Here is a 13,400-nt window from a genome sequence, read left to right as displayed (position 1 = left end):
ATTGCAAAAAAATAAAACAGTGAGATAAAATGAGTTTTTTCTTTCCCGATCTGACTTAATTTTCAAGGTTTTTGCCCCCCCCCTTATCAGAGGGTCTGCGCACGCCTATGATGTTGGTACCTTCTTCTAATAATAAAAACAAGTTAAAATAACAGTAATATTAAATTAATAATATTAAAATATTAATTAATATTGTTATCACATGAATGGGAAAAGACGGCATAAGAATAGGAATATAACAGCACGTATTCATTATCTAGCTCATGAATAGTTAAGATCGCTTCAATTTGTATAAAAACAACTGACCTGGCAAGGTGATTGTGAAACAGATAAGGAATTGAATATTTATTGAATAACGAAAAAGGATGTTAGATCCATTTGACGAAAAGTAAAGCTCTTAATTTAATATTTAAGCATATTACTTAGGTAGTGGTGTACTTAAATCTTCTTTGATACAGTCATCCAAAGTTGTATGACCCCAATGTAATCCTTCCCTTACAATAAGTTTGACGGAAATACACCTCTCTTGATTATACGACAGATGCTAAACAAAACAAGCATGTTTACATTATTTAATTTTAGTACTTCGTAAGTCTCTCGTGGAAGAATCGGACTTCCTGGACCCCGCCTCCCCTAAATAGTCCTTGGCTCTATTACATGTAAGTTGTATTGCGATGTTCGTCAATGTGTGTTTTTCTTCTTTCAGACACTCGGAAAAAGTGTTGTCTTGTCACAGAAACCCTCTCGGAGTTATAAACGTGCGGGCTCAAAAGAAAGTTCTGTTATGGTCACAGTCTGACCTTCCAGGCGGGGTGGGGGTGGGGGGTGAGTAGCGGACAGGGAACCTTGTCTCCTGTTTCTTTCGACAGAGCAACCCTCCCATCAGTAATGTCTCAAAAGGTCTCCCATGCAATGGATTTGCGTTCGAAGGGGGAAATGGAATCAATATTGGTAAGACTAGGAAGAAAATTTGACATCTGTCCGGTGCTTTTTTCGAGTGACGCTGATACGGGCTCTTAATTGTCTCCATCCACCTAATCTGAACCATGTCAGCGCGCCTCTTTCCTTTTTTGCCACAACATCGATATATTTCGCTTTCCCCCAGTCTCTTACTCTTAGCTGTTCCCTGATTGAGGTTTTCGTTTTGCAATCTACTATTATTTCTTGTCTGTCTCTGTCGAGTAACCTGTCTCTGATTGGGTTTTCCGTTGAAATGCCCGCCCTTCCTCTCTATTCCCACACCCAACCCATTCCGCTATTGTATACGAGATTTCTTCACTTCCCAACCCCAATTCTGAACGTTTTCCTCCCTTGTCTGTATTTCCAAACATTGTCCCCTCAGCGTAGTTTGGCACTTTTGTGATAATCGCATCCAATATTTAACAACCCTCATCCGTGTTTGTATGTATCGTGTCTCTGTTCAAGCCCAATTCCTAGAGGATCCCACAGTTGGCCGTACCTCTGCTTTCGCCCATTACCCTCTTATAACATTCGGTTTGTGTGCCGGTTGTTGTGTTGTCCCTCCTTAACCCCCACAGTTCTACTCCATAGTTTAATGTTCCTAATATTATTGATGAACAGAGATTTTGAATGACCGGGAAAGGCATCTGAGGTGCCTTATCTATTGTCCTTATGACTTGTTCTATTGCAAATTTTGTTTTAGTTTTTCTTTCTCTTATGTGGTGTGTCCAGCTTCCTGTCATAAAGAGTGTTACCCCCAAGTATGTGAAGTTTTTAACTCGCTCGATTAAATCCCCCCCGTACGTTCATGTCTCCTGTCTGCTAAATATGTAGCCATTTTGAAAGCAATGATTTTTTTATGTTTACATTCATTTTATATTTGTTGCACCCCTCATATATGCTATCTATGCTCCTTTGTAAACCCTCTATTGTCTCGGACAAGATGACTATGTCGTCTGCATACATAAGGACTGGTATACTTTGCACTCCTATGGGATTGAATCCTGGTCCATTTTAATTTCATGTGCTATGAACAGTGAGAATAGCACTGGTGATAGGATGCATCCTTACTTGTAATGGAATTGTAAGTAAAAGTTACAGTTATCTAGTTTTTGATCCATAATGAACAACGTCGTTGTTAGCTTAAAATAAATAAATAAAGTGTTGATCTTTGACGTAATTTTATACAAGCATAATGGATTACGTCATAAGATGTCCATTATAATTTAATGAAAGTGGTTCATTTTAGATCTGTGGAAAACGAACAATCCTCTTCCACTTCATGTGCAAGAAACATGCTACACGAGTTACATATATTATCATGAACAGTAACTGTAAGTTACTTTTTAAAGCAAAACCAACCGTAACTGAGTTACTTTTCAAATTGAGTAAATGCAACTGAGTTATTTTTCAAAATGAGTAACTACAACTGAGTTACTTTTCAAAATGAGTAACAGAAACTGTAAGTTACTTTTCAAAACGAGGAACTGTTGCTTTCCCAAAATGAGCAACTTTAACTCAGTTCCTTTTCAAAATGGCTAACTGCCACTGAGTTACTTTCACGCAATGAGTAACTGTAACTATAAGTGACTTATTTAATAACTGTAGCATTAACTAAACAATTTTTGAGTGAAGTGAGCGTAACCATAACTCTGCTGATTTTTAAAAGTAACTCTTCGAAGTATTGATGTCTAAAAATAAACTATTGCCAGTTCGAAAATAGATAAATGATTCAACTGTCAGTATTGCGTGCATATAAAATCGGATCGAATCTTGCGCGTTGGCGCTTCTGACGACATTTTCAACAAAATTGAATTCCCTATGTGCAACACTGGACAACAATCGATTCTTCAATTGTTCACGGAAGCTAACGTCAGAGGGCCAAAAATCTATAGATTGCACAATGACGGTAAAGCTAAAGCTAAAACTTTCACGTGCACTGCACCGTGTCACGAAAGACACATGTGAAAGTGAAGGTAGTGTTTTGTTAATTGAAAATTGGAAGATTTGCACGTGGCGTCCAGCGAGAGGCCTTCGATACCCGGTAGAGGCACATACGTAGTGGTTCGGATCCCACTTTAAACTGTAGGACCAGTCCCGATCAAACTAGAACGCAAATATGTAATATCTACCTTTACAATTCCAGCCTCCTCCGTAGAGAAAATCCTCCGTACGCTATTGCTTCCAGGAACAATATTTAGTGCGGACGTTAGTGCTAAATTTTACCATAGTTACAGGCGCGTCTATCTTGTGTGTGTTTCTTTTCTTTCGTTTTTCCATTCAATTTAAATTATGATTCCCGTACGGTTTGAAACAGCCGTGTACAGCCAATGACACATATAATAAATAAATTGGGCACCACTTTACGAAGAGAGTCAAACGTCAAACTCCTTGAGCAACATCGTAATCATTCTGTTTTTCCAACAACGTGTGGTTCAGGAATAAAAAAATAACAAAAAAAACAGGCATAAGTGGAGGACAACTGCTACAGGACAAGTATCAATACCATTCAATTCCATAAAAACAAACAGAATAAAGAAGAAAAAAGGCCAAAAAATAGCAATGAACAATTTGCCAAACTGCTGTTGACTGCACGTAACCAGCAGATGATTTTCACAAAACAAACGTGCCTCGCAGTCCGCGCATTTCGTGCGAGAACGAACTCGGGGACATATCGCACATAGAAATAAAGTAGGAGATGGAAAAGCAGAGGAAGAAAGCGAAATAGATAAGAAAGAATGAGAAAGAGAGCTTATGGAAGTATGGACAGTTCATCTCTATAAACGATTCAGTTGAACTGTTCACCTCAACGAACGATTGTTAATCAAATTCTATCAATGAACGGTTCCTAGGGAAAAACATCTTCCAGAACTGCACAAGGCACAGAACGGAAGGAAGAAAGTTTGAAGGATAATGAGTCGAACCAAATAAATCCAAAAGACTGTAGGATTAAATTAAGTTAAAGACGCAATGTTTTCATTTTGCATAAAAAATACACGGGACTCGAAACTCAACTGATTGATTGATTGAGTTGGTGTTTTAAGTCTACTTTATGCACAGTAATGCTAATCGGGACTGGACCTACAGTTTCAAGTAGGATCCGAACCACTATGTGCTTCCACCGTGAATCGAAACCGGGGCCCCTTGGTTACAAGGTCGAAACTCAACTGTTGATGTTATTTTTAACGTAAAGAACTGCTTCCAACTTATACAAGCAGTGAATATATGTCAGGCACGTATCCAGAGGGGGGCTCAGGGAGCTCGAGTCCTCTCCGAAATGTTTCGATTTACATTAGATAAAATGAGGTTTTTGGCTCGTGTGTGTGAAATAAAATATTGTGAATATAATTTAAGGAGAAATATAATTATCGAGGAAAGGCGGAGAATGTTCTAGAACCCAGAGGGATAACCCTATTATTGATAATATTGTATGTAAACTTTTCTTGCTCTTTCGGTGTTGTCGCAAAAAACTTGAGCATTACTTAAAGATTTGTCAGTATTTGGAAGTTGCACAACAAAACACTGTTGAAGGTAGCGCCATGAGTCTGGCGATTCCTTGCATTACTACAAAAAAGTGCAGAACATTCCAGAATATAATATGGATATAAATACGCGGATTCAATTTCACAGTTGGTCTGTACAACAGAATAATTCAATAAGACTTCACGAGTAAGTGTGACAGTCGATTAGTGATCAGTCAGTGTCCATTGACTGTTTTATAAGATGTAGAGATTCGGGGGGGGGGAGGGGGGAAAGAGGACTAGTGACACATTTTCCTGGAAAGTGCTGAAGTCTACCACTATTAGTACAAGTTCGGGTCCAAAGCTGAAGACATAGCCGACAGTGTAGTGCTAGTTTCGGGTCATGAGCCGAAGAGATCGAAGGTCTCTAAAGTAAATATTTCAGAAGTAATGGACATTGGAGCATCATATATATATAAAAGGAAATAAGCTGCACAGATCGACTGAAAATCTAAGTTTTGAGTAACGATTTATTAGTGACCGGACCAAGTTTCGTGTATGCAGTCCGAGAGTTTCGTGGGTTAAAAAGGGACTTTTAAGTTAACTGTTCTGGAAAAAACACTAACTACCACAAAGGGGCAGCCATGAAGGCCGAAAATGTTATGAGTGTCGAGAAGAGAAAGCAAGAAGATGTTGCATATGTGGAAATTTTAGCGGAAAAAGCAAGCTCGACCATGACTCCAAAACCAGGGTCTCTAGCATATACCGTGCCATTATTTGTTCTACCAAGGAAGCTACCGAGTCACCCTTGGCTTTGTTTCATCTTTTGCTGTCGCTGGAGAGCAATGACACGGTATGCCTGGTGGAGTCAGCATTTTCCGCTAAAATTTCTGCATAGCACATCTCTTGTGTATGCCCAACCGTAAGATGTTGCCTGTTTAATTAACAAGCACAGAAAAAGGAGATAGAATAAAACTAAGGGACATTCTCACCGGTTGACAAGATATTTTTCTTCTGTGGTCAACACGAGCTGCCGTTTCAAGGTGACAATGAGATTGACCCACCAGGTTTCATACGTGTCGCTTGAGGATTTCACAAATCGAACACAGGCTTGTGCAGCCTGTCGTGCCGCTACGGTGTGAAAAGTTTCTGTTGATTGAGTCACTCATTGCAAACGACGTGTGTGTGCCTTCGAATCCACGACATTTGCGACACCGTCGTATGCGACACTAGCATTTCTGCCGTCATATGCGACACTGTATGGAAAATATATTCCATGACATTTGCGACACCGTCATCTGCGACACAGAGTGTAAATAGCTTCCCGTCACACTTTATCCAGGCTGTCAGCATCATGGAAGCTGATGTGTTTTTTAAAACCTTTATTAGTTTTTCTTCACACTGGCATCATGGAAGCTGGGTGTTTAAAAGCTGAATATATTTATCCTTTGTCAATGACGGATTGTTTAGATCCCTTGTCAGTATAGGAGCAGACTGCAATCCCTTGTCAATGTAGAAATGTAGAATGCGTCGTTTCTCTTATAGTTGAACCAACATCTTACTATTTTCATTCTAATTTCTGAACGTACGCCATTCTCCTCAAAAAGCGCTTAAGATCTCTATGCATTTCATAGTCGGCAAACGTTCTTTGTATTCTCTCATATAATGTAATGTACTCACGTCGCCTAAGTTTCCCTTTAAGATTCAAGGCCTTCCTCTCGCATAAGTAGTCGTTGTACACAGTTTCTAATCTTAAAGTCTTCACTAATTGGTACACGTTAGGACTTGACTTTTCCTTCAATACATTAACTGTATAGTTCCATCCCTCGACTGCATTGTTAGTCCTGTGCCGCTGTTGGGAGCTGTTCCACATGGAAATGTCGAAAACAGAGTTGGTTATCCACTATTCAACGAAATAATCTAAAAATTTTCTCAATATGTCGAGGTTTGGCGCATCTTCCATCACACACAGCCATCCATCATCGACGTCAGCCACAGAAAGGTAAGCCAGAACTGAACACATTCTTATGCACAGCCGCACGTCTGGATCTGTTTTGTAATCGTTTGTCAATCCCAACTCCTGCACCATTTGCCACAAACATTGGTTAATGTGATAATTACAACCACTGATCTGAGCCTCGGGAAATACTTTCTTCAGAGACGCTATTGCTGCTGCACATACGCAAATGTCGCTAATTCTGGTAAACAAATTAGAAATCGTAGGGGAAAATCCAAGCAGTGTCGCTTATGACGGGAAAAAACCGGTTTTTGCCTTAGTGTCGCAAATGACGGTGTCGGAAATGTCGGAACTCCTGTGCCTTCGGTCTGAATTCTTCCAAAATCTTGAAGATCCAAGTCACAAGGATGGAAAATTAGGATTTTTGTTAAGGTTACGTTTCGAAGGCGACAACACCATAAAAGATCATATCTAAACCTGGGAGAACACATTCGAATGGATTGTCCATTGCATAACAGCTTCGTGAAACGGACACACATAAACATACTGAGATCGTTGCGGCACAAACACAACGTTCGTACATTGCAACAGAGGAGTCGAGTGATAAAAAAATGTCCCGATATCACGTTCTGAAAGAAGTAAAAAAAAAAAAAGACGGAAAAAACAGCAGCTTAAACAGTGGCAGATTTAGGAGACAGTTGCTCTCCATTTTTGGCTCCGCACTATGGCTTTTTAATGCTAACCTTTGTCTACTAAGAGGAAGTAAACTTTTCTTGCCCCCTCCCTCCACCGTTTTAGAACTGAATCGCCACCATCGATCTTAAACCTTGCGAGGATCTATCTATACCCCTGTAAAAAAACTAATTGATGTTTAGCCCCCCCTCCCCCGAAAATAATTTCTGGATATGTGTCTGATATAGGTGGTAGACCAAAGTCAAATTCTCTGGTGATTTCTTTGAACCCTCTCCCGATCTTCTACATATCAATCAATATAACTCCGTTTTTTGTTTTTTTTTACAGAAAGTGAGCCACGAGAAAAAGCAAATTGAAGCAGAGATAGAGAGGGCTCGTGCAAAAATTACATTTGGGCTGAAATACAATCTGTTTATCGTACTGGTCGATCTGACGGCGTTTCTCCCTCCCCTCTCCTATGTCTCCCAGCTTCTGAAAGTAGCACGCCTAATCTTGCTTTTTACTTTCACATTTCCGACGCAAGAGAAGACAGTGTGGTAACTCGGTTCAGGTAGTTCCTCTGGTAGCTCAGTTGGTAGAGCGGTGGACTGTAGAAGGAAAAATCAGTAATCCATAGGTCGCTGGTTCAAATCCGGCCCGGAGGAGTATTTTTTTTATTTATTTGTAATGCTTGTCAAGACACTTTTGGCATTTTTTAGCAGCAAAGATTCGCAATTCTTCACGCGAAATATATATTCCTCTATGCCCTCCGTATCTGCGTATTCAGTTTTCTCCATATTATTAGGCCTATCATTCACCCTTTTCATCAGTCATCATGAATTCGTCAAAGGGTCTCCTGCATGGCGCCCCGCGTCCGATATCCGGTAGAAGCACATAGTGGTTCAGATCTCACTTGGAAGTGCAGAACCCGTCCCGGTTAGCCAGAGCCTGTCTGTGCATAAAGCAAAATCTATGAATCTTTGTATTTCCGTTCTCTGTCTTTTACCCAGGCACTTATCTCTAAAATTTTTCTCGAAATCGTATCCTTTCTTTGCTAACGTAGTCTTCGTATATGTTATCCTTTCTTGTATCTATATTCCCATATTAAATTATATCATATCTAGGGTTTTCGAGAAAAGTCTTTAGGTCGTCCTCTGTTGTTGGCACACATTTTCTTAAATTTTATAAGTAAAAATTCTTATATTGCGCATGTGCAATGATTCTAAACAGTGATGATCCCACATGCATATCGTATCTGTTATATTTCCTATTATAAAAATAAACATTTACAAAAAGTCTGCTGTAAATTTGCATTTCTTGACTTAAGTGCTTTTTTGCGAACACCCTAGATATACAGTGCTTCTACGCAAGGGTACGCCGTATCGGCTTAAGAAAAGAGCACAGCATTTTAGCATTTTGAATAGTTTTTTTATGATGAACACATGAACAAACCAACTTGAGTAGTAAGTAGCTACCGGAACCTTTCTTCAGTCTCTGGGTTCTCGACCTGTGTATAGGGATGGTATCAACCCACCACCGTGAGGAAATTGGGAAGCTACGAGTGAGTAGCGTAACCCGGTCGCGGATATGTCCTATAACGGCTGGGGGTTCGACGTGCTGACCACACGTCACCCCATTACCGGTTGAAGAACTCCACACCTCTTGGTAGGATTCTGGGAGGGAGACTGGCAGTCGGGAGATTAGGCCAAGGCCCTTCGAGGGCTGTCGCGCCATGGGTTTACTTTATCGAACGCAAGGGAGAGACAGAGAATGAGAGAATTATGTGAGTGATTGAGGTGACATGTTCAATATTTGTCTGTGGTTCAACTGCTTGAGTAACACTGCTGAACGAAATGTACAATATTTCTCGTTCCTAAAGGCGAGTGTTGAGATGGTCTCTAAACAAAGTACATTGACACTTGTGCATGCTCACCATCAAAAACAGCTTCTCGTCTTCATTTTCAATAATTTTTACCTTGTGTGTGTGTGTGTGTATATATATATATATATATATATAATAATAATAATAATCCGTTGCGCAACAGCCCATGAAGGGGCTAGGCATACCTACCGACTGCCGATTTCCCTCCCACGCTTTCCTTCGTCACCTCTAAGCGTGGAGATCTTCAACCAGTATTGGAATAGTCGGGGGGTCAGCCCGACGTACCCCCAGTCGTTATAGTAGGTCTTCTCGACCGGATTACGCTCACTCACTCGGAGCTCCCTATACGCAGGCCGAATAAATTCCGACCAGAGCCGGATTCGAACCTACGCCGTCCCGCAGCGAACGATCTCAAGACGAGTGAACGCCTTAACCCGCTCGACTACGGAGGAGGACATATATATATATACCGTTTTTAAATGAATCACGACAACGTGTATATATGAGGATTACATGAAACGTTCAACAAACACAGCCGAACTTCTACATTCAGGCTTTAAATAGAATCCATAGCCTTTGATGGCCGATCGTGAGTTGTACACTGAACAAGCTCAACTATGAAACTTCTTATTTTGCACTTTAATTTAAATGTCTCGCTGTTGGAGTTTTTAAATTTTCTTTTTAGTTTCTTTTTTAATCGCCGCCACTGACGACAGGTATTTATTTTGTCTTTCTCTTTTTCTTTCAGATAAGTTTGATTGATTGAGTTGGTGTTTTAAGCTCACCTTATGCACAGCTTGCCTAATCAGGACTGGACCTAAAGTTTAAAGTTGGATTCGAACCACTATGTGCCTCCCTTGAATACGAGGCGACGACATTACCACTACGCCACCGGGAAGGCCGTTTCGTTCTTTAACAACAATATCAATATAAACAGAACAGGTCACGGTCAGTGGTACATACTTTGTAACTATAGATTTGAAATAAAATGATTTCCATTGAATTTTCGAAACTAATTACAGTTTGTTACTTTGTACATTTACAGCAGCATCCTGCACCACCTTTGTCTGGGATGAGATGACTTCATCATGTGGAGTTCTATGGGAATGGTAAGTACAGTGCATTCTACACGTGTTATACATGTCTTGTTCCTTTTCGTCTCTTCTAATCTGGTGATGCCCCTTGCTGACGTCCAGGGCCGGATTAACCTATGGGCAACTGAGGCAATTGCCCCGGGGCTCCAACCAAAAGGAAGCTGTTAAGGGCCTCCACCAAAAAAAATATTTTAACTAGCTGTCTATGCTTGTAAAAAATTACATAAGAAGTTATATTTTAAAAATCAAATAAAACTTCAATATTGTCGTATGTCTACACCAGGCACGTATCCAGAAATTCTTTTCGGGGGGGGGCTAAATATCACTTTTTTTTACAGGGGTATAGATAGAATCTCGCAAGGTTTAAGGTCGATTGTGGCGATTCAGTTCCAAAACGGTGCTGTGGGGGTGGGGGGTTGGGGCAAGAAAAGTTTACTTTCTCTTGGTAGACAAAGGTTAGCATTAAAAAGCCATAGTGCGGGGCCAAAAATGGAGAGCAACTGTTTCCTAAATCTGCCAGTTTAAGCTGTTTTTTTTTTTTTTTTTTTTTGTTTCTTTCAGAACGTGATATCGGGACATTTTTTATCACTCGACTCCTTTGTTGCAATGTACGAACGTTGTGTTTGTGCCGAAACGATCTCAGTATGTGTATGTGTCCGTTTCACGAAGCTGTTATGCAATGGACAATCCATTCGAATGTTTTGATTTGATTTGATTTATTTTATTTTACTTCGCGTTTTTTGCCTCTTGGCTAATTTGCGAAGATGGGGATGAGTGATGAAATGATGACATTGATGAATGGACATTCACAAACAACCATGCCCGAGCGGAATTCGAACCCGGGACCCTTGGTGTCGCAAAGCGATGTGCTAACCACTCAGCCACAGGGTCCGACCCATTCAAATGTGTTCTCCCAGGTTTGGATATGATCCTTTATGGTGTTGTCGCCACCCTTCGAAACGTAACCTTAACAATAATCCCAATTTTGCATCCTTGTGATTTGGATCTTCAAGATTTAGGTAGAATTCAAACCGAAGGCACACACACGTTGTTTGCAATGAGTGACCCAATCAACAGAAAAGTTTCACACTGTATCGGCACAACAGGCTGCACAAGCCTGTGTTCGATTTGTGAAATCTTCAAGCGACACGTATAGCTTGTAGCTTCGGTGTGAAACCTGGTGGGTCAATCTCATTGTCACCTTGAAACGGCAGCTCGTGTTGACCACACAATAAAAATATCTTGTCAACTGGTGGGAATGTCCCTTAGTTTTATTCTATCTCCTTTTTCTGTGCTTGTTAATTAAACAGGGAACATCTTACGGTTGGGCATACACAAGAGATGTGATATGCAGAAATGTTAGCGGAAAATGCAGGCTCCACCAGGCATACTGTGCCATTGCTCTACAGCGACAGCAAATGATCAAGCGAAGCCAAGAGTGACTCGGTAGCTGAGTTGGTAGAACAAAAAATGGCACGGTATATGCCAGAGACCCTGGTTTGGGGGTCTTGGTCGAGCTTGCTTTTTCTGCTAAAATTTCCACATATGCAACATCTTCTTGCTTTCTCTTCTCGACATTCATAAAATTTTCGGCCTTTATGGCTGCCCCTTTGTGGTAGTTAGTGTTTGAGTGTTTTTCCAAAACAGTTGACTTAAAAGTCCTTTTTTAACCCACGAAACTCTCGGACTGCATACATGAAACTTGGTCCGGTCACTAATAAATCGTCACTCAAAACTTAGATTTTCAGTCGATCTGTGCTGAAATATTTACTTTAGAGACCTTCGATCTCTTCTGCTCATGACCCGAAACTAGCACTACACTGTCGACGAAATCTTCAGCTTTGGACCCGAACTTGTAATAGTGATAGACTTCAGCACTTTGCAGCAAAATGGGTCACGAGTTCTCCCCCCTAATCTCTACATTTTATAAAACTGTCAATGGACACTGACTGATCACTAATCCACTGTCACACTTACTCCTGATGTCTTATTGAATGATTCTGTTGTACAGTCCAACCGTGAAATTGAATCCGCGTATTTATATCCATATTATATTCTGGAATGTTCCGCACATAAAATGTTTTGTAGTTCGACTCCACCTGCTATTCAAGAACGTTCTCTCTCGAGCTTTTCAGAGAATTAGTAATCCAACGAATCACCCGATTCATGGCGCTGCCTTCAACAGTACTTTGTTGGGCAACTTCCAAATGCTGACAAATTGGTAAATAATGCTCAAGTTCGTTGCAACAACACCGAAAGAGCAAGAAAAGTTTACATACAATATTATCAATAACAGGGTTATCCCTCAGGGTTCTAGAACAATCTTCGCTTTATTCCTCGATAATTATATCTCTTTAAATTATAATCACAATATTTTATTTCACACACACAAGCCAGAAACCTCATATTATCTAGTGTAAATCGAAAAATTTCGGAGGGGGCTCGAGCCCCCTGAGCCCCCCCCCTGCATACGTGCCTGGTCTACACTCTTCTGGATCCAATTGTAGCACAGCTCTCAGTCGATCTGTTTGTAGATATCTGAAGCTCAGTATACTTTATACCATGGATTGATTTGGCTGTGGTGTGGAAATAAGGTACACTTATTCAAACAATCAATTCTCAACCTCAAATCCACCTCTCGCCAGTGAACATTTCAGAGTGGAAAGTTTTCTACCAGTGATTGATCAAATCACCTCATCACTCGCAGACAGGATTTTTCCCAATGAAACTGTCGCAAAGAGGTTCAGCATTCTAACAACTCCATCACAAATTACATCTGCAGCTCGCGAACTTGTGAGCATCTACGAGGAGGATCTGGAACCCTCGCTAGAGAATGAGCTGATACAGTTCACACACCTAATAAGCAGTAGCAGTGGCGCAGGAACGGGGGGGTACAGGGGTACATTGTACCCCCGCAAATTTTTGAAGGGGGGTACTGTACCCCCCTAAATCCGTAAATCGAGTTGTACCCCCTGTACCCCCCTTTGGTAATTTGACAGCAGACTGAAGGTGCTACTGTTAAAATTAACTATTATCAATTCGCCAAATAAAAAAAAATGTATTATTGTTTATAAATTTTAAGCATTATAGTCCTTACCACAGAAATTCAAAACATTTAATTTTAAACTTATTATACTACATTGTGCTTGCTACTAGTTAGTTCATTGACCTAAGTTCTTGGAAACCTCTTTAAGGAGATGAAAATTGTTTAAAATGTGTGTGGAACGATGGAATCAGATTGACTCTCAGACAATTACGCTGCAAACGATTGCTGCTTTGCGTAAGGGAGGGTACACATTTCTAAAGCAGTGGTCGCGTCGATTCGAAGATAAGATACAAATCTTCATCAGAAGCGTATATGACTGACCCCATTT

General features: G+C 40.5%; 1 non-coding gene across 1 annotated transcript; it reads left to right on the top strand.

Moving 5' to 3' along the window:
- Positions 1–7,627: 7,627 nt before the first annotated feature.
- On the top strand, positions 7,628–7,715 carry TRNAY-GUA (transfer RNA tyrosine (anticodon GUA)). The gene is given in 2 exon segments: positions 7,628–7,664; positions 7,680–7,715. It is a non-coding gene; the product is annotated as a tRNA-Tyr (tRNA).
- The last annotated feature ends 5,685 nt before the right edge of the window (positions 7,716–13,400 follow it).

The sequence above is a fragment of the Lepisma saccharinum genome, chromosome 3, assembly GCF_977018435.1.
Source record: "Lepisma saccharinum chromosome 3, izLepSacc3.1, whole genome shotgun sequence".
Taxonomy (NCBI): Eukaryota; Metazoa; Arthropoda; class Insecta; order Zygentoma; family Lepismatidae; genus Lepisma; species Lepisma saccharinum.
Note: the sequence above shows the minus strand (reverse complement) of the source record. Positions and strands in the feature narration are given on the sequence as shown.